Source organism: Dromiciops gliroides, chromosome 1 (genome assembly GCF_019393635.1).
Source record: "Dromiciops gliroides isolate mDroGli1 chromosome 1, mDroGli1.pri, whole genome shotgun sequence".
Lineage (NCBI taxonomy): Eukaryota > Metazoa > Chordata > Mammalia > Microbiotheria > Microbiotheriidae > Dromiciops > Dromiciops gliroides.
In genome coordinates this window covers 708,073,840-708,092,463 of record NC_057861.1, presented here as the reverse complement: position 1 = coordinate 708,092,463, position 18,624 = coordinate 708,073,840, and the positions used below count along the sequence as shown (strand labels likewise).

The 18,624-nt window shown below is 42.4% G+C and overlaps 1 protein-coding gene across 1 annotated transcript in view; it reads right to left on the bottom strand.

The window, feature by feature from the left end:
• The window catches only part of VGLL4 (vestigial like family member 4), a 186,517-nt gene extending 179,005 nt beyond the window's left edge, over nucleotides 1-7,512 (bottom strand). The window contains exon 1 of the mRNA XM_043975616.1: nucleotides 7,481-7,512. The gene's annotated coding sequence lies outside the window, so the exon portion shown is untranslated. The remainder of the gene's footprint in view (nucleotides 1-7,480) is intronic.
• Nucleotides 7,513-18,624: the final 11,112 nt, after the last annotated feature.

Sequence of the window (18,624 nt, the reverse complement as noted above, 5' to 3'; positions counted from 1 at the left end):
ACTTTGAATATTGTCATCAGGAAGTAGAACAATTAGAGAACCTCACCATCCATAAAGAATTTCTTTTCCACTTAGACTCTAGGCTGGACCTTCTCTGTCTCAATGACCAACACCTTTGGGGGATGTATGTCTACATGTTCTGGTCTCACCTGATGTTTATGATCAAAGAGTCACTGAAAAAGTGTGTGTATGTGGTTATATCTTTCAAGGAATCCTGAATGATGTTGGTGTTTGTGTAAAAGATGAATGGCTAAAACATTTATTAAATAGCACGTGGCAGGCACTGTGCTAAGGGTTAGGGCTACACACAGAAAAAAGAAAAAAGATGAGACCTTCCTTGTTCTCAAGGAGTTTACTCTTTTTTTTTTTTTTTCAGGACAATGGGGGTTAAGTGTCTTGCCCAGGGTCACATAGCTGGTTAAGTGTCAAGTGTCTGAGGCCGGATTTGAACTCAGGTACTGGTGCTTTATCCACTGCACCACCTAGCTGCCCCAAGGAGTTTACTTTCTAACAGAGGAAGACAAAACCCAAAGGAAATCCAAAAAGTGAAAAATGAGGAGACAGCTTACAGAAGGCATGGTTTGGAAATGGTGGCCAGGAAATGCTGTGGATGCTTGCTTCTGGGCAATGTAAGGCAAAGGCTCGTATAATCTAAGGCTCATAAATCAGAGTGGTCCCTGAATCAGAGTCTGAGATTTTGGACAGATGATCATGAAAAGGATAAGGATACTTGGCAGAGTACAGGCAGCGTGGCTTAGAAATAGTAGCCAGGAAGACAGTCTTTAAACCAGCATTTTGGATTTTATGAAACTTATGGAAGATTATGAACAATATCTCGTCATGAAGCAATAAAAATAAAAACCAATTTAAAAAGAGCTCCAAGTAGCCAAACTCATCCCAAGGACATTTAAGGATGAAAAGGATAGGACAAACAGAAGAAAAATGTAAAAGATCTTCGAAGTTTTTTATAAATTGTTTACACCATCAAGAGTAGTAGTCACCTTACTAAGATGCTAATGAAGAAATTCTATATTAATCAGTAGTTTTGCTATTTTCTGTGGTATTTGAGAGGTAGCAAGATATAGCAAACAAATGTTTCCCATGGCTGGAATGCACTTCCTTTTCATCTCCACTTCATAGAATCTCTCTTCCTTCAAGACTCAACCCAAGCACCACTTGATACATGGAGACTTTTCTCATCCTCCCAAAAAACTATTGTTCTTCCTCCCTGGTTCTTGTAAGAAATTTGCATTACTTTACATTTATTCGGTATATCTATTTATTGTTATACACACACATATATATGCACACATATGTATATCTACATATATACGTCATCCTCCCTTCCCCCAACAGAGTATAAGCTCCTTGAGGACATGAAGTGTTTCGTTTTTTGCCTCTGCATTCCCACATCTTCAACAGTGTCCAGCACACAGTTGGTGCTCAATAAATGCTTATTGATTGATGGATTTGAGGGTAGGCCTTTCAATCACAAAAACCTGGATTCAAATTCTGCCTCTGACACCTACTAATAACTGTGTGATCCCTGGCATGTTGCTTAACCTGTTTGTACCCTGAGGCAGCTCTCCAAACTGTATGTTACAGACCAGCTGCTGATCTGAATCAGTGAGAACAGCTTCCATACTGAGTTACCCCACACTCATGACATTGCAGGTCAGGACCCCAATTTCTTCTCTCCCCGCTCCACCCTGACCAAAAAAAAAAAAAAGTATTTTATCTTATTTTCATGGCCGTGACTGTCTTCTCTTTAGCCGTGCTCATGGAAAGTCTAAGAGGAAGATGGTATCCACAACCATAATTAAGGCTGCCATTTTACCCTGGTGACAGCTACTAGAACTTATAAGCATAATACTCAGGAAGTATTAAGGAATCACTTCAGGCCCAGCTGTCCAAATATCACAAATTCTCAAGCTCATCTGCCCTACATTAGTTCAGGCCAAAAATTACTCTCCTATTAACCGATCGGTCAATTTGTCAGATAATATTCATCAAACCAAGTACCAAGAACTACACTAGATGCCAGGGATACAAATATAAAAAATGAAACATTCCCTGCTCTCAAGGAGTTTACATTCTATTTGAGGATGCAATATGCATGCATGTATGCATTCTGTAAAAGTATGCATGTATATAATAAATTATATATATAGTATAGTATGGGGCATATAGTATGGGGCAGCTAGGGTGCCTGGCCTAGAGTCAGGAAGACTCATCTTCCTGAGTTCAAACCCTGGACACTTACCAGCTGTGTGTCCCTGGCCAAATCACTTAACTCTGTTTGCCTCAGTTTCCTCATCTGTGAAATGAGCTGGAGAAGGAAATGGCAAACCACTCCAGTATCTTTGCCAAGAAAACCCTAACATGGGGTCATGATGAGTTAGATACAACTGAAAAACAACCAAACAGACCATATATAATAAACATTATATGTTTTATTATATAATAAACATTATATAAATGTATTACTGTTATATACATAGAATAAATATATTATTATTACATGATAATGATACTAATAATAGCTAACATTTATATGGTGCCTTAGGGTAGCTGTGTGGCCCAATGGATACAGCACCAGGCCTGAGTCAGGAAGACTCAACTTCCTGAATTAAAATCTGGTCTCAGACACTTCCCTGGGCAAGTCACAACTCTTTGCCTCAGTTTCATCATCTGAAGAAGGAAATAGGAAACTATTCCAGTATCTCTGCCAAGAAAACCTCAAATGGGGTCATGAAGAGTCAGATGCAACTGAAACGATTGGACAACAAAAAAAAGAGGCTAGAAAGAGAGGTTGGCCCCAGGTTGTGAAGGGCTTTAAAGATGAATAAAGGAATTTCTATTTTATCCCAGAGAGTAGGGAACCACTGAAGTTTATTAAGTAGGGTGGTGACACTGCCTTGGGAAGCACGTTATAGAAAGGGTCATTTGATTCTTCTGCAGATAGAGAAGAATAAAACAGCAAGGACAGTTTTATAAGAATCAAACCCAGACTCAAATAATTCCCTGAGTAAAGCATTAATTATCATTACCTTCTCAGGCCTACGTGCTAGAATCTTCTCCTTCATCTGAATTGCTGAAAAAATGCTCCCTTTATTAACTCTTTTTTTGGTCTCTCTTTACTTCTCTGATCTTAGGTTCCTGGAACTATTTCTTCACTTAGCTGGGTTACAAAGTGAAAAGAGACGCTAGAGTAATAATAGCAACAACAGTAGCTAATACTTCTAGAATGGTTGAAAGTTTACAAAATGTTTTCCTCACAACTATTCTGAGGTGGAGTACAAATACGAGTGTGCCCGGTTCGCCCGTGTATAAACTAAGGCTCAGAGGTTAAATGACTTGCTTGTGATCTCACAGCTAGTATTTTAGGCCAGATTTTACCCCAGATCTTTTGGCTCCAAATCCTACATTCTTAAGCACTCATTTATGAGGGTATTTAATTTGTATTTGGTTATTTGGTTGCTTATGAGCTTCTCACACCCGAGAAATGAGGTGTCCTATCTAGTCAACTTACTTGAAAAGAAGAGACCTACCACCACAAAGATTTTTTTAAAAAGACAAGAATTGAGAACATATTACTTTGCTGGTAGTCAACCCACTCATCATGGGATCATAAAATTTAAGAGTTGGAAAGGACCTTAGAAGTCATGTAATCTAACTCCCTTATATTAACAGATGAGGAAATGGAAGCCATGGGAACTCACGCAGGTAATACCTGGCAATGGTAAGATCGGGCTACAGATCTTGGGCCTCTTCCATCACACTCGGTTTTCCTTCCACTAAACCAAGCCCAATGGGACCACTCCATTTAGCCTCACAACACAAATCTCCTGTGTGTTGTTTCTCTGTTAGAATAGGAGATCCTTGAGAACAGGGACTGTCTTGTGTGTCTATTTGCACCCCCCCCTTCCCCCGCCCCCCCAGTGCTTAGCACAGTACTTTGGACATAGTAAACACTTAATAAATTATTTTTCATTCATTCATTCATTCATTTCCTCACACGGGATCTATAGTAACAAAGGGAATACATAGGTCTAAGAAAGATAAGTCTCCTTTTTTTCTTTTAGCTGATTCAGGACTTGAAGGGAGGATTTTAACCTAAAACATACAGTACAATTGAAAAGCACCATGATTAGCCCTAATGAAGATTTGGTTATCAGGCTTGAGCCAGCAGGCTCCCGAAATACATCCTGCGGCGTTTTTAATCCATTGTAAAACAGCTTGTTATTTATCTCCAGGCCAAAGCATGAAATCTCTCTTTAATTTTCAGGGCTTCCATACATGTTCTCCTTCCTCTTTTCCACCTTGCCAGATTGTACAGTTAAAATACAGCCTTCCAGATTTCTAATTTCCTTAACAGTGTTTTACCTTAAAAGGCCATTTTAAACTCTTATATATGGGTTTAATTAACCTTGGGATTCTCCAAAAGAACAGGTAAGTGAGTTTCCCTTAATTTGGCTATTTCTCATGCAAGAAATTATCTTTTCCTAACCATTCCTAAACTTACTGTAGGAGCTATCATATAGTTGAAACCTTTCTCTTCATTAGGTTTTCTAATATATGAGACAGAGTTTATCCAACAAGGCATTAAACAGACCATAACTTTGGGTTACTATAATGCTTAAAGAATTATTACCAAAAAAAGAGAATTATTACTACACAAATTCCTTGATTTTTAAGCTATAATAAGGTTTTTTTCATTTACTTGGGGTTTTTTCCTCCTAAGAATTAATAGCTCCTCATATTTTTAGTATAACTATTGTATTTCAAATGACATTAAAAGTTGGAATGAAAAGCAATTTAAATAGGATAATTCAAAGTCCAGGTTATAGCTGGATGCCTTTTAAACAACTAATTACTACAGCAGATCTATTCACCCATCCATATATCTATCAACCATCAACTTACACATATATCACATATATTTATATAGATATACACATATATCTATATCTACCTCTATCCATCTATCAACACATATTCACATATACATTTATATAGATACCCACCTATATCTACATCTCTATATCTATCTGATGTTAACACTATAAAGAACCTTTAAAGAAAGTTAATATTGATGATGGAAGTCTTAGAATGCTCAGGGAAAACACATTTAGATGTATCATAGAATAGGGTATGAAAACTTCAGTTTGGTCGTAAGCATATCTGTACTTAAAATATATTAAAAGGTAAGGTCTCTTCCCTTCCCACATCCTAAATAACATCTGACTTTATCATTAAATTACTGTACTCAATTGGTCGATTTTCAATTATCCATATAAAAGAAGGGACAGGGCATGCTACTGTAGAAGAGATTTTTGCTCTGGTATCCATTGGATAACATGGATAGCTTCTGTTAAAAGTACTAGCAAAAACAGTGATGATCCAATTTAGCAACCATATGGTTTAAAATACCGTTAGAGAGTACTTTATTATTTTCACATCAATTCCAAATAGTTTAAAATAACCCTTGTATTTTATGCTTTTCAGGAAATTGTATTTAATCCTTAAAGCTAGGATGGGTATAGTTATGGTAAGTTTACAAAAGAGAAAACTTTGTTCTAGGTCAACGATTTAAATCCAGTTCTCCCAACTAATAAACCAACGTTCTTTCCACTAAACCATTTAGAGTTCTGTTTTGAATGTATCCCATGGTTGTTTTTAACATATTTATCTTCCTGTATTTTGTTTGGATCAACATTAAAACTAGTTTGCATTTCAGTCCAGAAGTAATTAAAATTTTCCCAGTTAATCCACAAATTGGGCAGCCTACCTCGTTATAATGAGGGGGTTGTTTCCTAGCCAGCCCTAATAAGAAAAAGCTCACAAGAATGCATACACTCTTCATTAACTCTGCAGGGAGCATTGCCCAAGTACAGTTAGAACCCCAAACGGATGCTTTGTCTTGTCTCTAAGGACGGAGTTCAAGTTTGGTAGAGTGTGCGGAACTGAACTTTGAATCCTGTGAAGAAAGTTAGCATTGATGATGGATGTCTTAGAATGCTCAAGGGAAAGGGATCTTTATTTTATATAATAAGGTAGCAGGGTTCCCCAACTGGAAAATAAAACTCCAAAACGGGAGATCATTCCTAAGAAATGGGTGACTAACTGCCGAAATAAACTAAAAATAGACCACCAGGCTACTGGTTTTTATTAAGCAGCGAAGGAAACACGACTAACAAAGAGATAGCACCAATGATGAAAGCAACAGATTTTTTAAAAAGTCATCCCAATTTAAAGAAAATTTCAAATTTCTATCGGTAAGTAATGCACCTAAAGGATATTGAGCAATCTCAGCAAGACCTGTCATCATCATTACAAAAAGAAAGAAAAGAAAGCTAACTATCAATAAGCTCAACAAGTCTTGGAAAAGGAAAATGACTTTCTCCCCCCCCCCCCCCCCCCCCCCCCCCCCCCCCCCCCCCCCCCCCGGGAAGCTGTCTTTGAGTAAGAAATGCGGAAAGCCCGGTGTTGGTGGCGCTTTTGCTTTTTGTTTTGTTTTTTCCTCAGGTGCTGAAAGGATAGATGAATGAAAAGGAGTCCCCGTTGCCTAGCACCACCTGAAATCTCATTCATTTCTCTCTAACCCAGTACAGGCTGACCCGCATCTCAGGCTTCCCGCAACCTCTTTCCATACCCACCACATAGTAGTAGTACATTCTATTTGCCCCCAGTAGAGCAGAAATTTCCTTACGACCTTACACTGCACACTTGCCCTCAGCCCCAGGTCTCTTCAAAATGAGGAAACTGGAGGTTCTTCCATGCAGACACGGGACTACCTCAGCTGATTGCTCCCCCTACTCACAAGGAAGTTACTTCCTCCAGTTCTTTCCCACCCCTTCCCTTCCCCCGTTTCCCCCTTCCTCTCTTTCTAAGAGAGTCCTTCAGTCTTCATCCACCACCTCAAAAAGATCCCATCAGTTTCCCCTTCTCCAAGTCCCTCTTCGTCCTTCATCAAACCTCAAGGGAAGAGCTCCTTAAGTTTCTCCCGTCCTACGTTGGAGAAGGGACTCACTTCGCTGCCGTTCTCACACCCCGCCCCTCAGAGAAGGGACTCCCTTTCCCTGCGGGGAGCGGGGAGCCATCTCTAAGAAGAGCTCCCCCTCCCCACCTAAAACAAGTGATCCCCTCACTGTCCCCTTCCACCTCACAGGAAGTACTCCCTGCCTTCTCTCGCCTCTTCAGAGTGACCCCTCTGACTCCCCTCGCCCTCTCAGAAGAGGGGATCCCCTGTATCCTCCCCCAAGATTAAGGATCCCCGTCCCCTCATAAGAAACCTCCTCCGGCTGCGCCCGCTCAGAGGAGGGATCCCATCAGCAAGGAATTCCCCCAGTCCGGGTGAGACCTTCAAGCCTGAGCAGCGGCGGGACCCTAGGCTGGCACAGCCCCCCGGCCAGCCCCCGGCCACACGCACGCGCTTCTGCCCGCTGGCCCCCACCTCCAGTTGCCCTCATGCACTCACCGGCCAGTGCGCGGCTCCCCCGCCGCCACCTCCAGCCCCGGCCCGGCCGCTAGTGGGGGGTGTGGCTTTCGTGGAGGCGTGGCGCTGGTGGGCGTGGTCTGGACGGGGCGCTCCCTTCCCTCTCCTTCCCCCTCCCCCCCACCTCCCCTCGAGAGGGTCAGGGGCCAAGGCTGCGGCAGGGGCTGAGCTCCTCCGGCTGCGAAGCGGGCAGGCGTGAGCAGGCGGCGGGCAGAGCCTGAGCCGCAGACGAGGGCGGGATCGGGGGGAAGGACCGTGCGGCCTGAGCTGGAGCGGGAGCAGGAGCGCCAGGAATCCCAGGAATGAGGAGCCGCCGCCGCCGCTGCCGCCGCCGCCTGCTCTGGGCTCCGCCCCGTTCCCGTCCAGTCCGGCCGCTGCTGCCGAGCAGGTGGGGACCGAGACCTGGAGGAGCGAGTCCCAACGCCAGCGAAGAGCCCAGCCGGGGGCCGAGGGCGTGGCCGGGCAGGTATGGGGGCGGAGCCGCCTCCTCCCCATCTCCGGAGCCCGTACACGCCGTGTACGCCCTGGGTGGACACGCACCGCCACCCCCGCTGTGTGCACACTCTGAGTTACACCTGCCCCCACCCCCACCCCCTTCGTGCGCGTTCGTACATACACACACACACACACACAATGTACACACACGGCCAGTGGGCACATTTTCTATACATACATACATGCAAACATACATACATGCATGTTGGCCCAGCCCCTTCCCCGTTCAGAACAAACAAGCATATACAGATAAAGTCCGGAGTCGAACGCGTAGCCTGGCAAAGACTCTTTAAGTAGACATGCATCGTGCCCATAGAACTGGACAAAAACCTCCCTGCCCGCCCGCAACTCTAAGCAAAGCGGTCATTCCCACGCTCACTCCCAGCATTTACAGCCCCTTTCCACGCTGGTAGGGCACAGACACTCGTGCCTTGGCTCCCATCCCAGGCTGCATGTAAACACAGGACCCTGCCTAATAGGCTCACTACAACCCCCCACACCTTCGTGCCATGCAGCCCACTGGCCCCAAGTGCTCTCAAAGACACTTTTCTCGCTGGCGTTTAAGAAGACATGGTGAACCCTGTGCACCCCAGGCTCGCGCTGGCACTGACGCGTGTCTACTTACGTGCCACACTGATTAGGAGCAGGGGAGCAGCACAAAGCATTCACGGAGCTTTGCCTCCTCCCATTACAGTATTTTAGGACACCACTACTCTACACACATACTCTTACACACGAGTAAGTCACTCCCTTTCCCTCCCTCCCTCCTCCCTCCCTTGCCTCAAGGAGGAAGTCAGGGTAAATCAAAACAGTGTGGAAGCGAGGGAGGGCGGGAGGAAGAGCCGATTCTCAGGGAGCAGCCCTTTCAAATGCTGGCTGCCTTTGGCAAACTTTGGAGTCTACAGCCCCGGCTTCCCTGGAGAGTGCCAGGGACCGGGGTTCCGAAAAAGTGTAATGAAACACTACAGCTCATGAGGGTCCATTTGTGCTTATCCTTAGAACCGAGAACGTTCGGGAGATGGAAAAGGACTGTGGTTGTTTTTTCCTGTCATTCTCCTGAGGCACTTGGGGATGGTGAGTTTGCAAAACATTCAGCTTACGGTCTGTAAGGCCACTCTGCCCTCCCCATCCCCCACCCTCGTCTCCCATCCTCCCCATTGTTCCTGGACCGCCACAATTAAAAATACATTTTATAATGTAAGCAGCCATTAACTGTCTAAAATAAATAATCAGAGTTTCTATTTCCCCTGTTCCCTCTCAGTCACTTGGTTTTCTATTGTCAGACCTCAGCAACTAGTGACAGATGCAGGTATAACGGCTTAAAAGGGGAGAGAATGGGGGGGAAGGGAGGGGAAGGACAGAGAATAAACACTTCTAAAACACTCTGATATCCATGATCACATTGGAACCTAACAGTAAGCGTAGGACATAATAAGCAGGGATGATTTTGCAGATGAGAAAATAAATGACCCAAACCAGGAAAATAACTTAGGGCCCAGTGCTTGTGAGGGGGGCATCTGGGACTAAACCCTAGAGCCCCCTGACTCTACTATACCATACTGTCTCCACAGAATCAAAGTATACAATCCAACAGGTAGATCTGGCCTTATGAATGCCTATATCTCATTTCATCGTTTTTCCATCTCAATTGTGTCCTTCCCATTCTAATACTAGGATCTACAGGAGCAAAGGGGATAAAGTTTAAAATAAGTGCTACCACAGAACCAGGAGAACATTGTACACAGTATCAACAATATTATGTGTTGATCAACTGTAATAGACTTTATTTTTCTCAGCAATTCAATGGTCCAAGATAGTTCCAAAGGACTCGTGATGGAAAATGCTCTCCAAATCCAGAAAAAAAAAAAAAAGAACTGTGGAATCTAGATGCAGATTGAACCATACTATTTATATTGTTTTTGGTTGTTGTTTTTCTTTTTTGAGGTTTTTCCTTTTTCGCTCTGTTTCTTCTTTCACATCATGACTAATGCAGAAATATGTTTGATATGACTGTATGTATATAACCTATATCAGATTACTTGCTGTCTTGGGGAGGGGGGAGGGAGCGAGAAAAATTTGAAACTAGAAATCTTATAAAAACAAATGTTGAAAACCACCTGTACGTGTAACTGGAAAATAATAAAATACATTTATGTTAAAAAATATATATAAAAAAGTGCTACCAAATGGCATTATTATTCCTAGTCTTAGCTTTCACAGGCCAGACACCCTTCCCTCTCCTTCCTTTGGGCTGCTGAAGCTCCCAATTCTCTTCCAAGCTATCTGCCTCTTTCTAGCCCTTTTCCCTAACCAATACTCCTGCACGTGAGACATTTCTTGGTCTATTAAAGCTTCTCCTAAGACTCCTAAAGTTACTGATAGGACTAATCATGCTCTTTGCCCTCCATTTATCACAAATCCAATTCTGTTACAGAGCATTAAAAAAAAAAAAAGGTGACAGCAAACTAGAACTGTTACTTGGTATCATCGGAAAAGGAAAGGGCAGTTATTTCATTATTTCCCCAGATAATCCAAATTAAAAACGTGTCATTTGTATGGTGCTAAGTGATTTGCATGTTAGTATAGTCCAGCGGTCCTCAGAGGGCCCACTGCTTTTCTCCAATTTCCTGCTCTGCCTAGAACCAGCTTGAATGTCTTCCCAACACAGAGCTGTCTGGCAAGCATGTGACAAGCATTTGATCTTTTGTCTATTAATTTCAGCACCTCCCTTTACATCTGTATGTCAGAGCCCTGGGCATTTAATTGATTTTTGTGATCCTAAATATGTTGAGGAAGCTCTATGGAGTGAGTAATAATGTAAGCTTATATATATATATATATATATAAATTTCAAACTCCTTGGCCTTCCTCAAACCGCAGTATCCTTCAAATAGTTCTTTCTCCTCAAGCTATGCACGAAAGAGCAGATAAACAAAAAGATTGGCAACCTGAAATGTTCAGCCAGCCCAAACTCTTAGAAGCTTTTTTTTAATCAAGAAAAACATTGCCTTTTTATAATTCAGTTCAAACAAACACTTCAATGCCAACTAACTACCTGCAAAACTTCAAGCTAAACTCTGGGGCTTACTACCCCGCCCCTCCAAAAGAAATAAAAAATCAAACTCCTCAAGCAACTTACATTCAATACATGCAATCCAAAGAATGAGTTTGTTGATTTGAGGAGAGAAAGAATTAGCATCTAGGAGAATCAGCAAAGGCTTGGGTAGAAGCACCTGGATTGAGCCTTGGAGAAATCTAAGGATTCTAAGTGCAAGAGAAGGAAACCTTATATGATATATATCATGGAAGTAGGAGAAGGAATGCAAAATTTGAGGTTGTGATCAACAGGCTCTAATCTTCTTACCAACTGTCCTGCCTCCTTAAGGGTGCCCTTCCTCTCAGCTCACTATCCAATTACCACCTCCCAGCCCCCATTCCAGAACCATAATTAATTAAATCAGTACTCCAGTCTCTTCTGGACTGGGTCCCTCTGTCTTCTCCCAAGGGCTTCATTCATTAGTTCACTGCCTTTCCAAAATAAAAATATCCCATCCCTGTATTCATTCCCTTAAATCTGTTGTATATATTTGGCCTTTTTTTTTTTTTTCAGGTCAGTGAGGATTAAGTGACTTGCCCAGGGTGACACAGCTAGTGTCAATTGTCTGGAGGTCAGATTTGAACTCAGGTCCTCCTGAATCCAGGTCCAGAACTTTATCCATTTTGCCACCTAGCTGCCCCTGTTGAATATATTTGGAATGAAAGCTCCTTAATTAAGGTCAGGGGCTATCTGACTTTTATCTCTGTACCTGGCACCTAATCAGTGCTTTAAAAATGTTTCCAGTGAATGGGAGAAGAGGGGTAATAATAAAAGTAAACAAGGGCATAGCCAGATCTGTGCTGGGCATGGAGATCTGGATGAGGAGTTTTCAATGGAGGGCTGAAGAGGCAAGATACTGGATGCAGGGAGATACACTGGGAGGCTCTTACTCTAAGAGGAAGACCTGCTCATTTCAGAGCCAGAAGGGACCTCCGAGGCCAGCTAGTTCAAGACTCCTTTTTTTGCAGGATCCCCAGTCAGCAGTCATTGAGCTCCTCCTAGAAGGGCTGTGAACTATGAAGGGGAACAGTCCAGCTTCTGAGGTGACACATTCCATTTGGGGACCACTTTAATGGTTAGGATTTTTTCTTTTATGTCAAGCCAAAATTTGCCTTGGGTACCTGCCACCCATTGTCATTGAGTCAGACTATGTTCCAGTGCTACAAGGAAAGGAAAAAATAAACAAACAAAATCCCCCCCCGCAAGTGCCCCAAGTAACCCCCCTCCCCCCTCCATCCCCTGCTCTCAGAGAGCTCACAGGGGCCAAGAAAAACAAATCTAAGTACTTGTCCTCATGGCAGGCCTTTCAACACTTGAAGACATCCATGGTGTCTATCCTTGAATCTTCCTTCTTCAGGCCAAACACTCCCAGTTTCCTTACCCAGTCCTCATAAAGTATGTTCTCCCCTCACCAATCAGTCCTCATAAGGTATGTTCTGCCCTCACCAATCAGTCCTCATAAGGTATGTTCTCCCCTCACCAATCAGTCCTCATAAGGTATGTTCTCCCCTCACCAATCTGATCACTTCTAGATTACTCTAGTTTGTCTATATCTTGCCTAAAATATGGTCCCAGAATTGAGCACAGGACTCTAGATCTACAAATATGATCTAACCTGGGTAGAAAATAACAGAACTATTCATTTCCTCTTTTGGGGGTGTGTGTGTGTGGGGGGGGGTGCTGTGTCTTTTTAAATACAGCCAAAGAGATTAGATTTTTTTTGGTTGTCATGTTGCATGGATGATTTATATATAGTTTCCAGTCCCCTTGAACCCACATATATTTAAAAAATTTTTTTTCAATAACAAAAATATATTTTCTCTCCTTCCCACATTCCCACCCCTCCTCATCAAAAAAAAGAAAGAAAGAAAGACAATACTTGTCACAAATATGCATAGTCAAGCAAAACAAATTCCCACAATGACCATGTCCAAATATATGTCTCAGTTTGAACCCTGAGTTCATCACTTTTCTGAAGAAAGTGGGCAGCATGTTTCATCGTCAATCCTTGAAGATGGTTGGTGATTAAGGTCATCAGAGTTCTTAATACTTGCAAAGTTGTTTGTCTTTACAATGTTGTTATTTTATAAATTGTTCGACTGGTTCTGCTCACTTCACTTTGTATCAGCTCATACAATTCTTCCCAGGTTTCTCTGACCCTATCACCTTCATCATTTCTTATAGTAAAAAAGTATTCACTTGTATTCATATACCATAATTTGTTCAGCTATTCCCCAGTTGATGCACACCCCACCCCCTTAGTTTGCAATCCTTTGCCAATACAAAAAGAGCTACTGTAAATATTTTGTTACATAGAGGTCTGTTTCCTCTTTCTTTGTTCTCACTGGCACACACTATATACTTATACAGTGGATCAAAGGGTATACACAGTTTAGTAATTTTGAGGGGAGTAGTTCCAACTTGCTAGACCAATTCACAGCTCCAGGAACGTGTTAGTGTGCCTGTTTTCACACAGCCCCTCCAATATTTGTCATGTTTTGATCAATTTTTTCAATCTGATGGGTTTGAGGTAGAACCTCAGAGTTGCTCGAATTTGCATTCCTCAAATTTTTGATGATTGGGAGCATATTTTTCCATATGGTGATTGATATCCTGGATTTCTTCCTCTGAAACCTGCCTGTTCATATCCTTGTACCATTTATCAATTGGTGAATGGCTTTTACTCTTATAAACTTGAGTTAGTTCCCTACATATCTTGTAAATGAGTCCTATATCAGAGAAACTTGCAACAAAGATTTTTCCCACTGTTTACCTGCTTCCCTTTTAATTTTAGCTGCATTAATTTTGTTTGTTCAAAACCTTTTTTAATTTTATATAATCAAAATTGTGCATTTTATCTTCTGAGATGCCATCTTCTTTTTAGTTACAAACACTTCCCCTACCCCTAGATCTGAAAGGTATTTTCTTCCTTGCCCTTCTGATGTCTTTATGATGTCATCCCTTATATCCTCTTTTGCAGAGGAATTATTGTCCTCAGAATTAGGAGGACATCCTATCCTTATTAAGTTGGTTTTCTTTAACCCAAGTGTTGAATTTTATATTTCCATCCATTCTCCCCTAACTCCTAGGGCCCATCAGAGAGGGATGTAGCAGCTCATCCCAGTGCCTTTCTATCTACTCCACTGAGCCCACAACTTTTCTGTCCCTTGGAATTGAGGAGGGTGGAAGAGTCATCTCTCCATCTCCTTTTGCTCCACAAAGAGCACTGGAATCAGAGAATTGTTTTCCCAACCCTTGCAGTAACTCACTTCCTCTCTTTGTACCTCTGTTTCCTCATCTTCAAAAACAAGTCTGACTATATGATCTCTAAACATCCAGACAGCACTAAGAAGTCTATCATTATGACTTTTCTAACTTTTCTAACCATGAATTAGAGGCGGCAATATATTTTCCCCTCTGGTGGCTTGCCAACTCAGGGAAAAGACTGGACCAGTCTTGTTTCTATTTTAAAACCCATGGAGATAGAGAAGAAGCAGATTTCAGAGGTTAAAGGAGCCTGTAAAATAACAGGCCTCTTTAAAGTATTAAAATGTGCACAGCATCCAGAGGCTTCACAACAAACACTATCGGCCTACAGAAACCTGGTGCTCTGGCTCCAACCCAGGCTGGGGATTTCATCTTCTATTGGACAATATGGAGAGAGTACAAGTAAATAGAGGAGGAGGAGGAAGAGGAACAGGAGGGAGGAAGATAGACCATTTTGAATGGCAGTAACCTGGACCTCATGTCTCTTGTTGAATTAGGGGATTATCAATGATTATTCAAGGCATTGTTCCAAGGTTTGTGGATGGACTATTTGAAACCTAGCAGGGTTTTTTTTTTCTGAATGTCAGTCCTTTTAATAGCATCGTTCAGAGCAAATTCCCTTAAGTCAGGCCAGATTTGTGATTTGAACAATCACTCCAGACCTCAAATCCCATAGGAAAGTCTAACCACTGTTCCAAAGATGGATTTGTCTTCACATGACAGATTTTCCTTAAAACAAGACACAGCAACCTCAGCTTTGTCCAACATTTTAATTTTTGGCCTTAGTTGTCTGTCCCGGGGGCAGACCTTGGTATACATCACATCCAGGATAAATGGGCCACCTTCTTCTTTTTTCTTCCCAAAGAAAAGATAAAAACCAAGGATCCCAGTTTCACTGATGGAAGGGGGAGGAAGTTCCTCTTGGTTTCAATGAGCCACCTCGTCACATCAAGATGGTTTGAATCAGGGAATGTACCAGAAAGTGCCCATATGTTATTGTTCTCTGAAATGTGGAATCTGGAGGGCTATATCACCACTTACAAATCCTGACATTACTCTTTTGGCTCCAATGTCTGTCTCCAGATACAGTTATCATACTAGAAGCAGAAAGGGAACACACCAAAAAAAACAACCAGGATAGAGTTTTTGGATTATTTCTCAAGGAATAAATTTATCTAATCCAGAAGCAGCTAGCTGGAAAGCCTTCACTTCTGAAGGAAAAAAAAAAGCACATTCCCAGTACCTTTTTCTTTCCCCTCTGGACTATTCTTCATGCCAGCTTTAAAATTCTATGCTTTTAAGCACCCAACCATGTATTACAGATGCTGAAGATGTGACTTGTCCTGCATGAGCTTTCTGGGCAATTTCCCCATTTGACCAAAGCTCAACCTTCCCTAAAATAATGGATGAGAGAAAAAAAATAAGGGCTGGACCTGTGATTTCACTGGGGTGTGGTCAGTGCCATTTTTGCATTTTACAATCTTAGAGAATTACCTAGAACATTGAGATATTAAGTCAAGTCAAGGAAAGTCTACAAGTATAGATTAAGTACCCAGCATGTACAGGACACTCTGCTAAATGGGGTGGAAAGAAATGCAAAACCAGTCTTGGCTCTCCAGGAGCTCATAGTCTAATGGGGGACACCACCGGCAAATAACCAGGTACAAATGAGAGATCTAGAAGATAAAATGAAGATAATGGCAGGGAGAAGGCATAGCCAGGACATGTCTGAGGTGGGATTATGAACCCAGTTCTTCTGGTTTTGAGGCTGCCTTTCTGTTCCTGCCACCACCCACCCCTCATGAGAGGAAAATAAGAAAGAAAAAAGAACCCCAATTTCTAGCCTTCAGGCATCTTCGCAAAGAAAGCAGTTGCCCCAGAAAGCATGCCTTGTGCCATTCCTGTAATGAAACACCTTCAAAGGTAGGAATTTACAGCAAGAAATAGATGAGTAACAATTTTATAATATGTAGAATACAAAATAATTCCTCAGAAGGCAGGTTCTCTTTGGAGTTAATTGCAGCCATATGTAAAGTCAAGCATCTGCAGACAATGTCTTTTTAGCTGAGAGGAAATTAGGAATTTGGACGAATGCTCCCCATCTCATATGCTTTGACTACAATGACAAACAGGGAGAATTGGCACATAAAAAACCTGTTTTCTGGTTTTTTAGACCATTTAAACCAAGACCTGGCGCCTTTGGGGTGTGTTATGCGCACCATAATTTGGATTTTAAAGAAAGATGGAGAACATTTAAACCTTTTTGGGGGAGGGAGGGAAGGAGGGAGAGGTGAATGCTTGGCATCAAACAGAGGCATTTTTTGAGATTTCATAGTTAATTTGCAAAATGCCTCCTCTGGCCACTTTCTCAAGGCCACTTTCTCTTACAGTGGTAGAGCATGAACTCTGGGATCAGTGATGTATTTCTTCAACAGAAATTGACTCAATACCCACTATGAGTACCGGGTTGGGGGGGGGGTGGGGGTGGGGGAGAGATTTGTAGAGATGAATCAAACTGAATTCACCCTCAGGGAATCTGTAATCTAATAGAACACAGGCGTCTTTTTTTTTTTTTTTTAGTCTGGACCTGTGATTTCATCAGGACAGGGAATTCCCCAGGTGTAAACTACCTCCAGAGGATACCAATGGCAACTCACTTGCAACTTACCATCATCAGTGCCTGGTGCACTGACAGGTTCACTGGCTTTTTCCTTGTCCCAGAGCTAGTCAATACTATATGCAGGAGGGGCAGCTAGGTGGTGCAGTAGAAAGAGCATCAGACCTGGATTCAGGAGTACCTGAGTTCAAATCCGGCCTCAGACACTTAACACTTACTAGCTGTGTGACCCTGGGCAAGTCACTTAACCCCAATTGCCTTACCAAAAAAAAAAAATACTATATGCAGGAGAGCTAGGACTTAACCAGCTCTTTCTGACAGCATGGCTGGCTCTCTATCAATTGTCATATGCTGCCAGCTCATGTACATTGATAAACACTGTGTGCAAAGTAGTATATGAGGAGTTCCTAAGAGGACTCAAAAGTACTCCCAGACCAATCACTTGGAGTTTAGGGGAAAGGGGAGGGTGTAGAAAAAGAAGGTGACATTTGAGTTAGGCCCTGAAAGATAGGGAAGATGTGAGTAGGCAGAGATGGCCCTTCTTGGAGTCTAAGTCTTCAGCAAAAATAGTTAAGGAAGAGCTGAAGTTATGGGAGAGATTACCAGGGGCATCCTAACAATGACTTCTTTTGGGACACTCACCTCCTTTGTCAAGGGCAGGTGTGTATCTGGGGAATCTGTCTGAAGGAATTTACTCTTGTTAGAAAGGAAAGTCAAGGGGTAGCTAGGTGGCACAGTGGATAAAGCACCAGCCCTGGATTCAGGAGGACCTGAGTTCAAATGTGGCCTCAGACACTTGACACTTACTAGCTGTGTGACCCTGGGCAAGTCACTTAACCCTCATTACCCCAACCAAAACAAAAAGAAAAAAGAAAGGAAAGACAACTAAAAACCAACTATGTTCCAGGCACTGTGCTGAGTGCTTTACAAATATTATCTCATTTGATCCTCAAAATATCACTAGGAGGTGGGTACTGTTATCTCCATTAAACAGTTGTAGAAATTGAGACAAAGGTTAAGTGACTTGCCAAGGGTTGCATAGCTCCTATGCATCTGAGGCTAGATTTGAACTCAGGTCTTCCTGACTCCAGGCCCCACATTGTATCCACAGTGCCACCTTGTTGCTGACTCTTTATGACCCTTTGTAGATCATAGCACTCCAAAGCTGTCCGTCAGGTTTTCTTGGCCAAAAAAAAAAAAAATGGTCTGCCATTGCCTTCTCCAGTGGATTAAGGCAAACAGAAGCGAAGTGACTTGCCTGGTGTCTAAGGCTGGATTTGAACTCAGGTCTTCCTGCCTCACTGAGCCACCTAGCTGCCTGTAGTTCCTTACTAGCCTAGCAATAGCAGTTAAGATGATGTGGTGTCCGTAGCTGATAAGGACGTGGCTACTGATGAATTTAGCAGGAATTGTAGAAATTAATGACTCATGTTTACACAAGACTCTGCAAAGTGCTTTTTGTGCACATTATCTAAGCAGCTCTGGGGGTGAAATAGAAGGTACTGGGATTGGGTCTAGTTGTGGCTTTGTCACTTACCAGTTGTGTGACCTCAGACCCTCTAAACGTGCTTTTCTTCTTCTGCAAAATGAGAATTTCAATAGCCATTTTTATGTGGTGCTTATATTGATGTAGTTCCTTGAAGTTTTATA